Genomic DNA, 18,419 nt, shown 5'->3' on the forward strand with positions numbered 1-18,419 from the left:
CCCTCTGACCAGATAGTCAAAACTCCAGTGCCTTCCTTGTTCTTTCTCTGTCACTTGACACCCTCTATTCCTTCGACTTCTTATCCTTAAGGGCTCCTCTTATCTTCACACCTGCTATCCTTGCATAAGAAAGGAGCGAACTGTTTCCTCCTCTGCTGACTTTTATCAGACCTTGCACAGCAAGTACAGTATTCAACATTTGATTTCCAATCTTCTCCTGCAACCACCAGCACCTTTTCTTCAAAGACTGGTAACGCTGAATTGGGCCTAGACAGCATAGTGTAGTGTAAAATAACCATAGCAAGTAGTATAACGAGTAGTACAAGTAGTGGTCAGTATAAAATAACCACGATTAGTAAATAGTGACTAATGGTAACTGACAATAACTGTTATAATGATACAAGAAAGAGAAAAAGGACAATAAGTGTGAGAGAATTGCTGAGACATACTACTGACTGAAAAGTGCATCTACTGATTAAAGATGCTGTAGTCAGATGATGTGAAGTGTGAACATGTAACCACAAATCTAAGAATTACATCATGAAACCAAATTTGTAACACTTTCATTAAGTTAATTTCACTAAGTGAGGCGAGGAGCAACTGGTTGACATGCAGTTCTACACATATGCCAAGTGTCACCAGAAATGAACAAGAATTTTTCTGTGTTTTTTCTGTGTTTAAAGGAGGATGCTCGGGGCTTTGAGCCACGGGTCAGCTTGTTTTTTCCATGGATTTTGTCTGTGTCTGATCCCGCTCTTTTTTGCCAACAAATAAAGTTCTACTGCACTCAGCCTTGAAGACTCCTGGTGACTTTTTTGATCTCTGATCAACTGAGAAAAGAGAAGTCGATATGCGACAATAGTATAGCACGGCTAAGCGCAGGACTTTAAACTCTGGTTGATATAATGCATATGTCCATCCATCCATCCATTGTCTCTAACTGCTTTATCTCTTTTATGGGGTTGCGGGGGCTTTTGCTGGAGCCAATCCCAGCTGTCTTTGAGTGAGGGCAGGGTACTCCCTGGACAAGTTGACAGCTCACTGCCGATTATGCCTATGTGTTCAATCTATGTGTTTGTCCACTGTTTGAGTGTTACTGTGAACTCATGATCTCAGGTCAGGTTATTGGTAATTTGCTTTTCTAGATGACTAATTTCAACGTTAATCGAATGACGCTTCACAGAGACTCAGAGTCTCTGCACGTCACACCCACACACACACACACACACACACACACACACACACCTTTCTGTCGATTAACTATAGTTTGGTATGCCTGCACTTGTGTGTTTCTCCTCCTTGAGCCTGGAGTATATCACACCCACATTTGATATCAGTGACCAACATTGTTTATTTGTACTGCCACAGACATACACACACACACAAGCCCTATTTGCACGGGACTAGTTTTACCTGGGGACCGCCAGTAATTTGTTATAATTGCAGAGGTCATCTGTGATCTTAATCCTGTGCAAATCTGCCAATTTGTAAAGTAAAAATTCCACCGCAAATTACCTACCATATTTCGCAACACAGAGGACGTGATAATATTCGTCCCGTGCGAATCAGCATCTCTGTGATTTGGGGTCTTTTTTTCTTAAGGTTTTTTTGTGTTTTCCACGCCCTTTTTCTGCCTTTTTCCCGGTCGGACCGCACCATCAAGGGCTACAGTGCGATCGACCCAGGGGATAATGTTAGTAAATTCGAGTTAAAACTCCTTCTCCCCAATTCACCCACCTTATGTACCTGTGGTCCAGGTGGCCAACACCCCCTGGACAATCCTTTTATCTTTATGATCATCCTGGGCTTGTCACTTATTATTCTCAGTCTTGGATGTGCTCTTAAGAGCCTACAAATATCTCACTCAGGCACCTTCTTTTCTGCTTATTCATTTCAACATTGTGATTATAAAAGGATGGATAGGAAGGGATGTTAGAGTTCAGCTGGGATTGCAAGGGATATTCCAAAATCTATTCACATGCATGATTATGACCCAGTTACTTATCTGCCACCACAGTCCCCCCTTTGGTCAAACTTCAACATCAGGGAGTACAATCATCTTATCAATGTAACACAAAAAGTAGTATGAGTATATTGTAAATAAACCATATTATACCATGGTCTGGGGGAATACTCGATTCTGATTGGCTGCAGGGTGTCCATTAATCCTTGATATATGGACACCTACTAAGTAGTTCCAGTCATATTGTCTGTTCACAGTTCTAAATTAAAGCGCTAGCTGGTATATCGGCCCATTTCTAAAATGAGTAACCGTAGCAACAGGAACACAATCAAAGCCTCTGTTTACAATTTATTGTAACACCACAAATGAGTGACTTCAACATTTCTTTAACCTATTTGGAGAATAACGGCCATGACTGGGATGCAGCTGAAGAAAGAGAAATTGAAAAGAAAAGAGATTTCCAACACTGAGTGCAATCCGTCAGTCCTTCAGTGCCTTATCCTCTGAAAACCACAGGATTTAGACTTTAAGACGAAGGAACCGGTTGTCCAAAAATGCAAACTGATTTTCCAAAATTTAAGGACTACAAGCTGCCCCACTCTGTAGCATGAGAGAAATATGAGTTGAACTGTGCCAGATTTATTCAATATTTTGACCTATACTCACATTGGCAGATATGTGTATTGTGACATTCCCTTGTTTGACACAAATAACGTACAACATTAAATGGTATGGCAGAGTTCACTATGGTCTGTAGTTTAACCTGATGCCTTTGGCCCCGATCACACAGAGATTTGTTGCCTCAGGCACGGCGGCTTCAAAACGCCTCGGAAAAGCGCGTTGTCTGCAGAGCAGACTTCTGGCCCCTTTGTTCAGATCACAAGTTTCATGTCTGTATTCTGCATCTTAATCAAAATCTGTCCTCAGACAGACGTATAAACACATGGCAAAGTAACCAAAACGTCGTGCGCAATGCTTCCTATGAGTCTAAAGGACAACACCACAATGTTCCTCATACCAACCCCTCAAGCTTTTTTATCTGAGAGCCTTACCATTGTACTGAAGTTCAAATCAAACTGAGGTTTGACTGAGGCGGTGGTGACATGGTACTATATTCCTGTGGGGTTTTATGATGACTATACAATTCCAATCTTAATCTTAATCTTCCCCAAACCTCATATGATACCGTACTTCTGCTGTGTCTCCTCTCCTCAGTCTCCTCTCCTCATTGCTTAAGTCTTAAATAACAGAATGAGGATGGATCATATGACCGTGTGGCGGCTGCTTGCCATCCCCCATAGTTGGCTCCTCAGTAGTATTCCATTTTTGCTGCAAGTTGCACCAGTCTGTCTGGTCCGTTCAGTTGAAGAGTAGTTTGAGTGTAGTTTTAGGGTTCCCATACAAGTTTGTGACACTGTAGTTTTGAGACACAACATAGAGTTTAAACCTCCTTCAAGAAGGTGTGAAGTTATCCTTTAACTGTTGACAACAGCTGGTGAAGGGAGAGGGACTAATGCTTCGAGGAGAGCCAAAAGAAAAATGCCTGCTATGTTTATTTGGGAAGTGTAATGTCTGTTGCAGACAGTAGGCTCATGTCCAGTTTGGAGAAGCACCAAGACATCAGAAAATCAGTATGAGCTTGAGTGTGCTCTATATTCAGAGTGTTTTCACACATTTACTTTTACCACTTTTTGCGGGGAGACCACAGCTGTTATCCCTTAAGGCTGTCTCCTTAGCCACCAGACTCCTTTGCCAAAAACATTTTTTTTTATTTTGCAGAAAAAAGGAACCAATCAATCAATCAATCAATCTACCAACCTACCGACTTTTCATTTATCAGAGTAACACAAAGTGCTTCATCCCATGAGAACAATAAAAACTGCACCCTCCATCCATACAGAACATTACAAGCAATACACATAAGGAACTCAGGAACTGAGAACACGTTGTAGATAAAACTCAGTTATTAACAAAATAGACTGACTATACACTGTAATTAATACTTAATAAAAAAAAATGCTATAACTGGGGGCTTTTTAGCTCAGTGGGTAGAGCAGTGTCCCCTGTAGACACTTTGTCCTTGCAGCAGCAGCCGTTCCTCTCACTCCCCCCTCTCTCAATTCCTGTGAATTCTCCAAGCTGTTCTATCAATAAAAAGCCCCCCCAAAAATGCTTGTGTGTGTTACTGTCAATGAATTCTGTGATGTCGGGAAGGAGGCGTGCAATGACGCAAAAAAAAGGAAAAAAAGAAAATAAACTGATTAATCCCCTCAAGAATTAAACTCTTAAGTAATGGGCCTGCTTTGAAAAGCATCTGGTTTTAATCCAGCCCTGTCTATGTTACATCCGAAGCACACACACAACTTTTACTGCCAGCCAGGAGAGTTATGAACTGTAAAAGAAGAACACAGGAGTAAGGAGGGTGGCGCGGGGGAAGTTGACTCAGCTCAGTTTGTGACAAACTCAAAACATCATCGTTTCTCAGTTAAATGACCCAGCTGCCCTTAAACACGTTGAACGACGAATCGGGATTTCATTCCAAGAAGAAGACGGCGCGGTGTTGGTCCGTCCCCTCGTCGTCACGACGTGCTGGCACGGGCTCTACGGCGCGTTGGGAGCGCTTGCGTCACCCAGCGCTTATAAGAGCCTGCGGTGTGCGGTCTGCAGAGCACTGCCGCGCTGTCCCGCACCTGCAGCAACCTCCAGCAAAACACGCGTCACTCAGAGCTCCTCGAGACTTCAGCACCGACGGTGAGTGACTCTTGTTATTTTACTATTCCAGAACATGCGCACGAATCATGCATCGCGTCTCCCTCAGAGGCCGCACACAGCGCGGGTTCACCTGTACCCTGCATGGAGGTGACAGTAGGTGTGTGTGGTAACTCGACTGTGTGTGTGGTAATAAAATGCTCGTTGAGATGTTGTCCTTGCGTGGCAGTGTTGGCAGATAAGAAGCTGCCCGGACGCATAAACAATGTTAAAGGACGTGAGCCAGCTGCGTGGCGCTGCAGCTTCAGACAGGCTCTTCTTCAACTGAATGTAGACAGCGAGGAGGGGGGAAATATTAGATCACCTAACTTAACAGGGGCACTATTTAGTTATGAAGAAGATTTTTTTTCCCCATGCCTGAATAAACAAGCTGTTCTCAGAGGATGAACCCAGAGCACTGTTTGAAGCTCCAAAGGTGGCAGGGTCCGCCACATATAAACAAAGGGAAACAGCGTGACAGTTTGTTTATTCAGTTTATCCAGTCATAAAAACGACTAGAGCTTGTTTATTTAGTTTGTCTAGGCATAAAAATACAAATGAAGAGTCTTGAATAAATAATAATAGACAAGATCTGTGTCTTCTGATAAAAGATTGCTTTCCTCTAAACTACACTGTGCACCTTTAAGCAAAAGCAACACAGTGGTAAAACGCTCCAGTTTAAGATCTTAGGCAACTTAAAGAAATGACAAAAAAACAAAAAAACTGAGCACCACTATGAGAGTAAAATGTTGTTCAAACATCAATTCATGACACCAGATACAATATATCTGAAGTGAGTCATTAGATAAAAACACAGGGGGGCCTTTTTTTCTGCTTTCAGTGATGTACTTTTACTTGCAACACCAACACTGTGCTGTGTAATGCACATTGTAATTCTGGTTTATTAAAGGACTTTCTTTTCCCCTCATGTCAGCACGCCACTGAAACAGCAGCATGGTCCGGGCTTTTCTGCTATATAGGGGGAAATATTTGACGGTCCGGAGGTTCAGTGGAGTACCGGAAATGTGTGCTGTCGAGACCCAACAGAGCTCTAATGGTAAGCTAAGCTACAATAATTGTTGTGCAAAGGTACAAATTTGATGCCCCCTTGATGTGTGTGGTACACTCCATTCCTGACTGTGCCATTTCAAGCCTTTATATGGGCAAATTCATAGACTCTGACTCAAAGTAAAACATATGGTGTCATGTTTCTGTCCTTAGAGTTTACTGTGGATATATGCGAACAAGAAAACAAGATGGCTTTGTATTTCTGGTATGAAAACCAAAAATACCTCCCAAAGGTGGACGGTGGCACACTGAGGGTAAATATTAACATATGTACACACACACACACACACACACACACACACACACACAGAAATACACGCCCGCATGTGGCCAGGCACTTTCCCCCCCATCTCTGCCCACAGCTGATTTCTGCAACATACAACAAATGAAAAGAAACAATAGAAAAGAAAGAAAAAGTATGTGGAAAACTGACATTATTGCATGTGCACTAAATGTGGGTTTCGTGCGTTCACAGGTGGAGAAGGTTGTTGATGATGCTGTCGAAGGCAGCCCAGCTAATGCACATAATATACCTGAATGCTCCTGGTTCGTGAAGGAATATTGTGGACTCTCCGGATATTACATCCTGCGAACTGTGGCTGAACCCCCACAATACATCGCACCATGGAACAATTCAAACAGACAAAGTAAATTCAAGCTGTCTGAACACCGTAAGGACTGCATCGTGGTCAAACAACAAAGACCTTAAGTGTGCGTTTTCATTATTCTTATTTGTTATGCACTTTGTGATGTTTTATGTTGCATCTACTTCAACCTGTACAAGTAGATGCCACTTCAGATAGAAGTGATTTAATGTGGTTATTTGAATGAATATTTTTCAAGGTGAAGAATAGCTGCTTGAGGCAGTGCAATTTTCCTCGTAGCTGTGATGGATCACCACAATACAAAAAGAGATTCAGCCAAACCAAACAGTTTAATTTGCACTATATATTGCTTGTCTCAAACTAAATAACAAAGATACAGCACTCTTCACATGGTGATCAAATAAAGAACAAAAAAAACAACATAAGGCATAGAACCACCTAGGTGTAAATCATAGATTACAAATCCTTTTTGATCAGCTTCCTCGTAATAGACACAAGTAAAAGTCTGCACAGTGGAAGGCAGACTAAATCTTCACCGTGGTCACCATCTCAAACTCAAAACCGCATGCAAACCTCATGCTGGTGCTAGAAGAAGGGTCAATAGGATTCATCTTCAGGGAACCATGAAAGTCTGGACCAAATTCTGTGCCAATCTGCCCAGTGGACATTGAGATATTTTACTGGATAAGAGAAAACTTTGACCAACTAGTGGAGTCAGAAGAAAGGTGAAGGGGTGACCAAAGTCAGCCTTCAGGTGTCTGTAAGAACTTTGCCTGAATTAGCTCTGAACATATTGCCTCTAGTTATTGATCCTGACCTGTCTTCTTTGTGTTGTTTGTTTTCCCCTCAGGCATCCACCACCACCACCAAGTTAGCTTAATCTTTGACCGCAGGACTCATGATTTCCATGCTTCCTCTGCACACTCACAGTTCGCTCCAGCTCTGGGCCGAGCAAGAAGTCAATTTATTTAGATCATTTTTCCTACTTGGGTGGCTAAGTGTCTTCTTGCTAAACTTCATCAAGTAGGTACTCTTGCAGTTACATTTGGGGGACTTGGAAAAGACAGATGAAAAGGGAATGAGAAGAAAGGAGAAAAAATACCAACACTCCCCCCTGGTCCTCTGAAGTCATAGTCTGGCCTGCTAGTTGCATGGCTAACTGAGCTAAGTAGCCTGAGATTCAGAGTCCCACCTTTTTTTCTTCCAGGACACATGCACAGTTCTCTTCAAAAACACACCTTTGGAAGGTCATGGCGCAATGGCATAGTGATTCACTACAGTTTTATGTCACAGACATGAGAAGAGTATACACATCAGGTGAAGGGCATTATTACTCCAGTGTACTCTCCCTCTCTATTTTAACTTGTACATAAATTAAAGAAGTACTTAAGTCATGTACCACGACTTTTCATAAACCTTTTTTACCTCAACATAACCAAACTACTGTCTACTCTAATGTCCCTCAGTAAGCTAGAATATGAACGTCTAAGCGGACATTGTATATTTCTAATTGTTAACTTGACCACAGATTGAGAACATGTACTTTTTAGACATTAGCGATGGCGGCTTTATTCAACTGCTTTGCCGCTCGACGAGTAGACTGATCCTCATGAAGGTAGAGTTTCCCTCTTGATGTGAAAATGTTCCTCAAATGCTTTTCGTGTGTTGGTATTAACTGGGGGAAGGGTTTTATCATATTGTTGTAACAGATTTGTATAACTATTGTATGCATCTGAGCTAGCTTGACCTAAAGATGTTGGTGAAGTAGAGCTCCACATCAGTCTCTACCGTAACGGTCTTATATTCATGATTTGCTACATTGACTGGCTGCCAATAATGCTGACCTAGCTTGATCAAGACTAACTATACAAGCCTGATGCAGACCTTGACTATCATTCATGTATTTGGTTACACAGCTGTGTTTTGTTTTTATCACTGTTGTGTGCCATTTTCTTACTGTAAATACAAGCACATTTTGTAATAAACCGCTGTACATCTTGAATCGTGTCCTTTTGCCTCTGCAAGTTCTGTGAGAGACTTTCAGTGGTTTTGTGGTTATTTAAGATGCAATATGGAAGAATTTTTGTTAATCATTTAAAAATTCTGTAATATTATCAACAGAATGTAAAGAAACATAGATTGGACGTTATGTCAAAGAAAAATCTATCGTGTTGCAGAGATATCCACTGAAGTTAGCATGCTAACCATCTAGCCTTGGTCCCAAAAACCTCCTTCTTACAGCAGTCCAAAGGTCCTGTGCCACTCTGGCTAGCTGCACAGCTAACTCAGCTAACAAGCTCACTGCAGCTACAGTCATAAACAGTTAGCAGCCGTTAGCATCTCTGGTGACATGCAGCCCCTACTTGCTGGGAGTACCAGGGATTTCAGTAGGAGGCCTATTCTTAATCATGCCCCTTCAGTGAGGTTAGGTATGCTCCAACAAATCAACCCCTAGAGCAATAATTCCTCTGTTAATCCTCTAGCAGGACTGCTTCTCACACACTTTCCAGGTTACTGTTGTGCACTCAAGTCCATACCTGTCAGGCTACTGGAAGACATGATCATGGTTGCCATTTGTACGTGCAATATATCACTCTCAGCAGAGCGATCATGGCAAATGTTCAAAAATGTGACAAATCCCAGTTGAGAATTAAGGGCAAAATTAACACGTTTAAAGATTCTGAGACTGACTTCAGGTCTTCTGTCTTTGGTATAATTATTTTTCAAAAAAGGACAACCTTCATCAATGTGACTTCTGTCTGGATATGAGGCATTAAAGTCATGAGCAGCATTCAGGTGTGTGAGCATGATGGAGCAGAGTGAGAGGACAGGAGAGCACAGAATATAAAGGCAGTAGTAAAGATTTTATTGATATGGTAGAACTTGAAAAAACAGTAGTTACAACTTGCTCACAGTAAAAAAGCACTTGAACGTGAAAATGTCTTTACAAGCAGGATAGTCTGAATCAAGAAAACAAAAATAAACATCAACAAAAGGATAAAAAGTGAGTTTGAAATAGATTTTTGAAGATCTAAGTTGACCTGATTATATTATGAGTCCAGTTTTGAAGATATAGACACATGCATGAATTCCTCAGCCCTTAAAAAATACGAGAGATGTGAGTCTTGTTTAAACACAGAGGTTAAATGAGGATAACTGGAAAGTATCCTTGTGCAGCATCCAATGTTCAGTGTAATGTTTTAGAAGTTTGGCAAAAAATTGAAAGTCCCCAAAGCAAGATCCTTTTTAAGTTGACTTGAGATGGTGTTACTTTTCCTCAGCCCCACAGAGGAAGTTCATAACCTTCAGTCACATACTAAGGAATGCTGGATGTCTACACGTTATGGATGAAAGTATGTTTAGTCTGTATGTTTTGCCTTCACAAAGGCAAAACTGACACCAACTGTAATGCTACCTGTTGCTAGCGATTTACTGTTGGCAGAAAAATATCAGTGTTTGGGTACAACAACAATTGACAATGTCATGGCAAAACATTTATCGAATGCCTTATTACTGGGTCAAATTAAACCAAATAAGACAAATAAGAATACCATATCAGTAAAGTCAGTGGTGTGGGATGTGCAAAACAATGCAGAAACTAATGAATGCAACAGGGCCAGAGCAGAGACAAGGAGAGATGGAGAGAGAGTTTGTGACGGGCACAAGGCCCTGCTACACAGATTAGAAATTAACTTACTCCCAGAATAAACAGCAGAACGTCATTGAAGAAACATGGGTTGAAAGTTTTGATGAAGAGAGTTTGCATAGAGAAATGTGAGTTAGCAAGCGTGAAAAAACAAACTGAAAGGCACTCTTATTCTGATCTATTGTGTTCGAGTTAAGATTTTTGGCCGACATACACGAGACATGAAGCACTTACTTCCCCCGCTCCTGCCCTCATCCTTTGCGTGATTGTACACAATGGAAACAGTCGTGCGAATAATGAACCACGGCTAAGAGTCTTCAGCCATTGAAGTGGCTCTGTAAGACTGTGCCAGGGCAACGGCGTGAAACTGAGATCCATGAATGTCTTGGGACAGGAAGCACAGCACATATTTTTTAGTCATTAGTCAGTCTGAGGAGACGTGGCAGCACTGACGCAACCGACTAACACTTTCACCCTTACAGCTTACAAAAGTGTGTTGAAATGAGTGAAGGAGTTTCAAACCTGAATCCAAACCCTTCCCTAGTTTCACATTTACAGTTTTTCTCGATTGTTTACACACATTTTCTGAAAGCATGCCTCATACTCTCAGAACTCTACACACAAATCAAAAATCACACACACAGTTGGCAAAACCCCTCAATTCTCCTGCAAAATGAAACTTTACATTCAAAACAATGTTATTTCTTCTCAAAATGGTATTTTGTTTTCAAATGGCACACACAAACCATCAAATGAATAGACATTTAGAAGAACCAGTTGAACACTGATGTGCTCAATGTAAAACACTATAATGAATGGACAACACTTCTTCTTTGATCATAATGACTTAGGCCTTTTTTTTGTTCAGTGTTACAGACAGCTCATACATGAGTGTGTTGTAAAATATTTGAGAATATTGTTTTTATACTCAGGACACACAAATATGCGGTAACAAATATATTTTACCCACCTTGTGTTGGTAATCTTTCAGTTCTGCAATACAAATAGTAAAATACTGTAAATACTGTGTAGGAATACAAAGTAGGAATACATTTCCCAAATACTTGAAACATACTGTATTTTTACGGTCAACAGAACAGTCCACAGGCAATACTGTACTACTGTACTCATTGAGTACTGTATTGATATGCAGTACTGCAATTTTCTAGTGAGAGTAGATTTCTTACCTATTCTCATTACTCCTCTGGCTCTGGCTCTGCCTCTGTTTCCAGTGTTGGCATCCATTGCTCCAAAGCAGAAGAGCCTTTTATGTTGGCCTTTTATGCTAAAGCTCTGATTGCTAATTGTAAAACTGTGTGACAGGTGTTTGCCCATGTGATGAGTCAGTGTGCATAGTAGGGCAATTGACTTTAGAATTTTGAATGACAGTGTGTTCCTTGTGAAAACAAGAGATTTTCTCCATGAAAGTTGTGCCAAATGCAGAAAATTGTGTGTAGTGTTTTGAAAAAAGTGTGTTTTAGAACTGCAATCTGAGTGTAAAGCAGGAATTGTGCTTGTAGTTTAGCAGAATTGGTTCAGGGGGTTGGTGCATGAGTTACATGTTGTGGTCATTGTGTCTCAAGTACCAGCTTTTGTGTGTAAACAATCGAGAAAAACTGTAATGTATATTATCCCTCATTTGTAATTCTGCAAAAACTGTATATTGTGCTGCATAAGTAACTTCACTTTTGCACCTTACGCAATCATATTACATTTTATTTGATTGTGACCCTGAGTTAGAACAGAAATTGATGATTGTTATTATTTTACATTATCACTTTCTTGCAAAACACTTTGTTCCTGTTTTTAATGGCTGCGGCATTGTGTGTTAACCTCTAGACTCTCGAGTCTCTGTGCAGTAGAGACAGTGGGAGTAACAGGAGTGTCTTTCATGAATGCTCGGGGAGGACAAACTTATGCAGCTGAGTCTTTTATGAGTCTGACCCACGTAAGTACATTAAGATATCAGTTATCAGCTTTGGCTCTTTTCCAGCTCTTATCTGCCCTGGTTCCTCTCCTACAAAAGCACACAGACAATCACTTTACCTAAGCCATTTACTTTTTTTTTCCATTTTGACATTTGCCTTCATTTGACTGGATTCAACTCCCATGTAACTCAGGCCCAACTTTTTTTCTTGTTGTTATCATTTGAAGTGTTGCGATGTAGAATGATGCCCTCTTTGTCAACAAATAGGACGGAGAGTGAAATTTCAAAGGACAGTTTTGGCTGTCAGCATATTGTTTTCTCTGTATGTGTTAATAGGAGTTGGCGGAAGTTTGAGATACCACGGTTCCACACCTTAACCCTACCTGCAGCTGCACCTGTCATCCCACATTCTAGTCACACAATAAATACTTCAAAGGAAATCTCCTGCCAAAATGAGCTACACAGCAGAACTGGAAACTATGGAAAGCAAAACAAAAAAAGTTAGATAGGAATCCTCCAAAGTTCACGCTGTGAGAAAACACAGAGAAAGGTGTGTTTGTTGTTTTTTTTTTTGGCATTATTTTCACCATCCACCTCAGCTGAGACACTCAGGGAAGACTAGCGCTCTGGCTTCCGTCACAGGAATGTGGCTGACAGTTTGTTTATAGCATGCAGAATGGCATTTCCATCAATGTTTAGTTAGGGGTACTAATTAAAGATAGAATGTTATCTTTCTTGTGCATGTTTCACATTTTGTCCTGTCATTTCCACATGTCACATCAATCAGATAATATGTCAAACAGAGAAGAAGGATGTCAAAGAATACATCTGGGGAAGTTTTATATTCTCTGACAATTGACCCGTTTGTTTGTTCCTACAAAAAGTACATGCTCTACCGCTTTGACTAGCCATGTGTCAGAGTGTCAGATTGGATTTACCATTTAAACATTATCTGGAAAGAATAATACATATTTTTATTACAACAATGTGAAAACAAATTGCCACTTGTAGCAGTGAAGCTACCTGAATCTGTAGTTTGTAGTTAAATTCAAAAAGTTGTCTGGCCCACAACTTTACTGTTTAGGTTCACTCTCACCACACTCATAGGCATGCTCTCTAAAAACACACAAGGCACATTACCTGCTCAGCATCAGATGCTGCTCAACAACAGATAGAGACCAGCTGGTGAACATAGTAGCGCATTGAGCAGCTTAAAGGTCCCATATTATACTGTTTTTCATCAATTTCACACAGCTGTCAGAGGTCCAACAACACTATATTTGATATACATTGCCCCAAACCCATCTGTGGTCCGGAATTCAGCTGCCCAAAAGTCGCTCAAGTGAGCTCTACTGAGAGCAGGCTGTTTGTGCCTGTACCTTTAAATGCTAATGAGCTCCGTCTGTCAACGCCTACTTGCCTGTTACACATCCCTGCAGGGAGAGGATGCCTCTTAAGCATGTGCTAATGTTTACGGTGGATGCATATATATGTAACACTATGGCTTGTGGAGATGCTTTCGTTCAACCAGACCAGTCTGACCTAGAATGGGACCGAGAAGGAGAGGATCCTGAAGAAATACAGACTCTGCAACTGCAGCAGGACGTTTGAGAATGGTGAGTGTGTCTGAATATGTTAGTTTGTTCCTATGTTTTGTTACAGTTACTGCCATGTAGCTAATGGCTAACAGCCAGCGAAAGCTGTGCTTGTCTGCAACATAGTCTCCAAACTCTTGGACACCATTCGCATCATCTCTGTCTCCAGTTTGCACATTTCCAGACTTTGAAGACATAGCTCCCTTGTAATACTACTAACATTAAACCCGCTTCAATTGTCATTGCATCCACTGTCTCTTCTGTTGTTCTGTAGCTGGGACAGAATATAGGCACTGATGTTGATTTTTACAGCCAACAATAGAGCAATTTGCGTGTCTAGCTCTGAGCGACGACATTGCAAAACACTGCTAGCTTACCGCTGGACACACAGAACTTCACCTCTGGGTTGAACGCCCCACTCTCGGATATCTCCTATCATCACACAAAGGAGGCCTGTCTGTGTCTTTCGTTATGTAACACTAAGAGTCTACCTACACACCAACAACAAACGACATACATAACAACAGTAACAACAATGACAACTTATATGACAGCACAATAGCGGACAGACAGATCAGCGGGACCTGCTGTTCAGGGCAGCTATGGCTGCAGGGATCAGGCTTTTCCCCAGCCAAGCCCTCCTGAACTTAATGGTTCTGTAACTTAATGGTTCTGTAGTATGGGTTCTGTAGTATGGGACCTTTAAGAGTCAGATATGTTCCTCAGGAGTTGGTGGAGACCAAAAGGTAAAATAGAGTGAATACTGGAGTTCAGCTGGATGTGTAAACAAGCATGAACTTCAGCAAATCATCTTAAAGGATGATGACATTTCAATGTTGTGTTCATGGCTCGTTTCTGCAGGCCAAGAGTGGCCAAAAGTTCAGTTATTGCATGTTTAATTATACAAAAGCTGATGAAACGTATCACAATTTACAGTCATCAACCTGAATAATGTCTATAGGTTTCGTTTATGTAAATAAGAAGATCGTCATTGAGCAGTAATGTGCCTCAGCATGGAATACCGACTCTGTCAGAATCAGTTTCAGCAAATACCGAAAAATGACAACCCTGTAAAGTCCAAATGACAAAGCCCTCTATGTGTCGAAGTACTTATGACTCTTTTCTCTTCTCTTGACCTAAAAGACCTATTAGCAAGAAAAAAAGGTTTGGGGTCTCACCTTTGGGATGATGGCCGACCGACCCATCCTGCAATCTCAAAGCGCCAATTTTTGAAGACTTTTTCAATTTTTTCTTACAAATAGGACCTTTAAACAAACCCCACAACTGTCTAGTATCTTAATGACAGTCAATGTTGGTTTCTTTTAACTATGACAAGGAAGGTATTTCATTCAACATAAACCACTTGTAACTGACCAAATGGTTTTTGTGCCTTAACCTAGAGAAACCTCAACCTTAACCAAATTGTTGTCAGATAAAATACTATTAATTTTGAGCAATCAGTGAATGCCTCCATGTTATCGCCTGCTGGGCATAGGACTTGCTGGGAATACTGATAATCCTGAGTCATTACTGACGTGTGGTAACCGTTGGCACATCCACCCACCTCAGCTAAGACGCTTTGGGAGCAGTAGCACTCTGGCTCCCGTCACAGCCACGTGGCTGACAGTTTGTTCACAATAGGCAGAACGGCATTTCCAGCATTGTTTAGTTAAACTAATTAAAGATGGAATGTTCAAAATGAGTTGAGCACACTCCTTCAATGGGGGTAGTCAACTCTAGCCAGCACAAGCTTTCAGGCAAACAGTCAAGTATGTGCCTGCATACAAAATATACAATTCCAGTTTTTAAGTTGCTCTCTGCGCACGTACGCACAATCCCATGATCCATTTATAGGTGATAAAACGACAAAGTTATAACTAGACACCAGATAAACTCGCCTTCATTTTTATATCAGGTCACAAACTGTAAAATTTCATTTCCTACACAGCTGTGACACTACCATGACAAATCTGTCCACAGACAACTAGTATAAGCTCACTTATGCTCCTTTTACATACGAAAATAGATACATCCAGTTTAAAATATAACCATCACTGCCCACAAATTTTTTTGCAAAAAAATTCTCAATACTAAGTTTGATGATGAATACACAGATATTCAGATTGTGATACACAAGCACCAAGTATGGACCCAGGAGGACATTGAGGTCAGGTGATACCAGATAGGCACAACCTGAGCCACATGACCTCCTCTCAACCATGGAGACCTGTAAGGAGGACAGACCACAAAAAACTCAGATTCACTGACGCTGAAAGGATAATGGTAACAGGAACGTAACAGGAAGAATGAGTTGTAATTAAAGATGGGATGAGAGTGTCACGCTCAGACAAAGAGAGAGGACTCAGATGCAGAGTAGATGAAATAACGACAGGTTTTATTGATCTGATCTGTAACTCTTTTAGTATGGATGACAAAACAATGGCTATGAAAAATGCTATAGTGACAGACAAGACTTACAAGACATAGAACACGTAAAACGGAAAACGCTCCCGAAGGAGGAACCTACACTATTCTTAATTTCTAGATTATGAAACTTAAATGGAAAACAAAAAACTCTCCGAAGAGGTCAGCTCACAGGCTATCAAAAATATCTACACTGAATAAGGAAAACTTACAACAAAAGGCGCTCCACCTGGAGGAAACAAACGGCTATCAAAATCCTAATCTGAAAATCAAAGCACTAACCAAAAACTTTATAACACAAAGAGTCAAACAACCAAAGAGAACAAATACAGAGAATAAAACTTGACGATACTTATCTATGAGAAAATACAAGGCAAGGCTGTGGAAAATGGCTTCTGTATACGACATGAGACGAAATACTTCTGCGACGCGGACAGGGGAAGACAAAGACTTTATACACATGAGGAAGGGGAACACAGGTGAAAACAATCAAGGATCAGGAATGACGTCAGACCGGGGACACGGGAGGAAGGGCAAGTGACCTGAAACGAGAGGAGAGTTACCTTTCAAAATAAAACATGAAAATCACAGGACAAAAACCCAAGACAGGACATCCCTCACCGCGTTGTGACAGTACCCCCCCCTCTAGGGCCGACACCTGACGGCCCAGGTTGCTCAGGGTGGGCCCGATGAAAATCTGTGATGAGGTCGGGGTCAACAATATGCCTAGATGGTACCCATTGTCGCTCCTCGGGTCCATAGCCTTCCCAATCCACCAAGTATTGTCTGCCCCGGCCCCGGTTACGAACCGCCAACAGTCGTTTCACCTTGTAAACCGGACCCCCATCAATGACCTCGGGTGGTGGTGGGGGCGTGGTGGTAGCTATCTTACTTTCTCTGGCAGGTTTGATCTGGCTCACATGGAACGTCGGATGAACTCTCAGGGACCGGGGCAGACGAAGTCGTACAGCTGCGGGTCCGATGATCTTGGTGATGGGGAAGGGACCCACAAAACGAGGGGCCAACTTCTTGGAAGGAACTTTGAGATTGAGGTCTTTCGCTGACAGCCACACTCTCTGGCCTTGTCGATAGTCTGGGGCTGGACGTCTCTTCCGATCCGCGGTTCTCTTGACGCGGTCTCCTTGACGAACAAGAGTCTGTCGAGCGGCTGCCCAGATGCGTCTGCAGCGTCGAACCATGGCGTAGGCTGAGGGAACCGAAACTTCCCCTTCATTGTCTGGAAACAGAGGCGGGGGGTATCCTAGAGCACAATGAAAGGGAGAGAGACCAGTAGCAGAGGTGGGTAATGAATTGTGCGCATACTCAACCCAGACCAGGTGTTGGCTCCATGTAGAGGGGTTCTGGTGAACCACGCATCGGAGGCCGGTTTCCAGTTGTTGGTTGAGGCGTTCGGTCTGGCCGTTGGCTTCAGGATGATAGCCGGATGTCAGGCTAGCTCTGGCTCCGATGAGTCGGCAGAATTCCCTCCAGAACCTGGACACGAACTGGGGCCCCCGGTCTGAAACAATGTCTTTGGGGAACCCGTGGACACGAAAAACAATGTTCATCATAGTCTCTGCCGTCTCTTTGGCAGATGGTAGCTTGGGGAGAGCGATGAATTTCGCCATCTTGGAAAATCGATCTACCACTGTGAGGACTGTAGTGTTTCCTCGAGAGACCGGGAGCCCAGTGACAAAGTCCATCGAAATGTGTGACCAAGGTCGAGACGGGATGGGAAGCGGTTGGAGTAACCCAGAGCGAGCCCGTGATGACGTCTTGTTGCGTGCACAGACCGAACAAGCCTCGATGTACTCCCGTACCTCCGACTCCATGGCGGGCCACCAGAACCTCCGGGAGATGACGTATATAGTTCTTTTGACTCCCGGGTGACAAGAAAGCAGCGAGGTATGCGCCCAATGGATCACCTGTGGCCGTAACTCAGAGGGAACGAACAGACGGTTGTCGGGACAGCCACGAGGTGAGGGAGCGCCACCATTTGCTTGCTTAACCTCATTTTCTATAGGCCAAGTCACCGCTCCAACCACACAGTTCAGTGGAAGGATAGTTTCGGTTTGCTTGGTCTTGGGCTCGGGATCGAATAGTCGGGACAACACGTCCGGCTTGACGTTCCGGGATCCCGGCCTGTAGGACAGAGAAAAAGAAAAACGGTTAAAGAATAGAGCCCACCTGGCCTGGCGTGAGTTAAGCCTTTTAGCTTTTCGGATAAATTCAAGGTTTTTGTGGTCTGTCCAGACAATGAATGGTTGTTCGGCCCCCTCCAACCAATGCCTCCACTCCTCCAACGCAAGCTTCACCGCTAGCAGCTCCCGATTGCCAACATCATAATTGCGCTCTGCCTGGGACAGCCGTCGCGATAGGAAGGCGCAGGGGTGCATCTTGCCATCCTTCTCAGATCGTTGGGATAATACAGCTCCCACCCCAT

General features: G+C 42.4%; 1 long non-coding RNA gene across 1 annotated transcript; it reads left to right on the forward strand.

Moving 5' to 3' along the window:
* The first annotated feature begins 4,525 nt into the window (after positions 1-4,525).
* On the forward strand, positions 4,526-8,386 carry LOC119020267. The gene is made up of 5 exons (XR_005075258.1): positions 4,526-4,714; positions 5,646-5,768; positions 5,933-6,033; positions 6,255-6,490; positions 7,235-8,386. It is a non-coding gene; the product is annotated as an uncharacterized LOC119020267 (long non-coding RNA).
* The last annotated feature ends 10,033 nt before the right edge of the window (positions 8,387-18,419 follow it).

Source organism: Acanthopagrus latus, chromosome 5 (assembly GCF_904848185.1).
Source record: "Acanthopagrus latus isolate v.2019 chromosome 5, fAcaLat1.1, whole genome shotgun sequence".
Taxonomy (NCBI): domain Eukaryota; kingdom Metazoa; phylum Chordata; class Actinopteri; order Spariformes; family Sparidae; genus Acanthopagrus; species Acanthopagrus latus.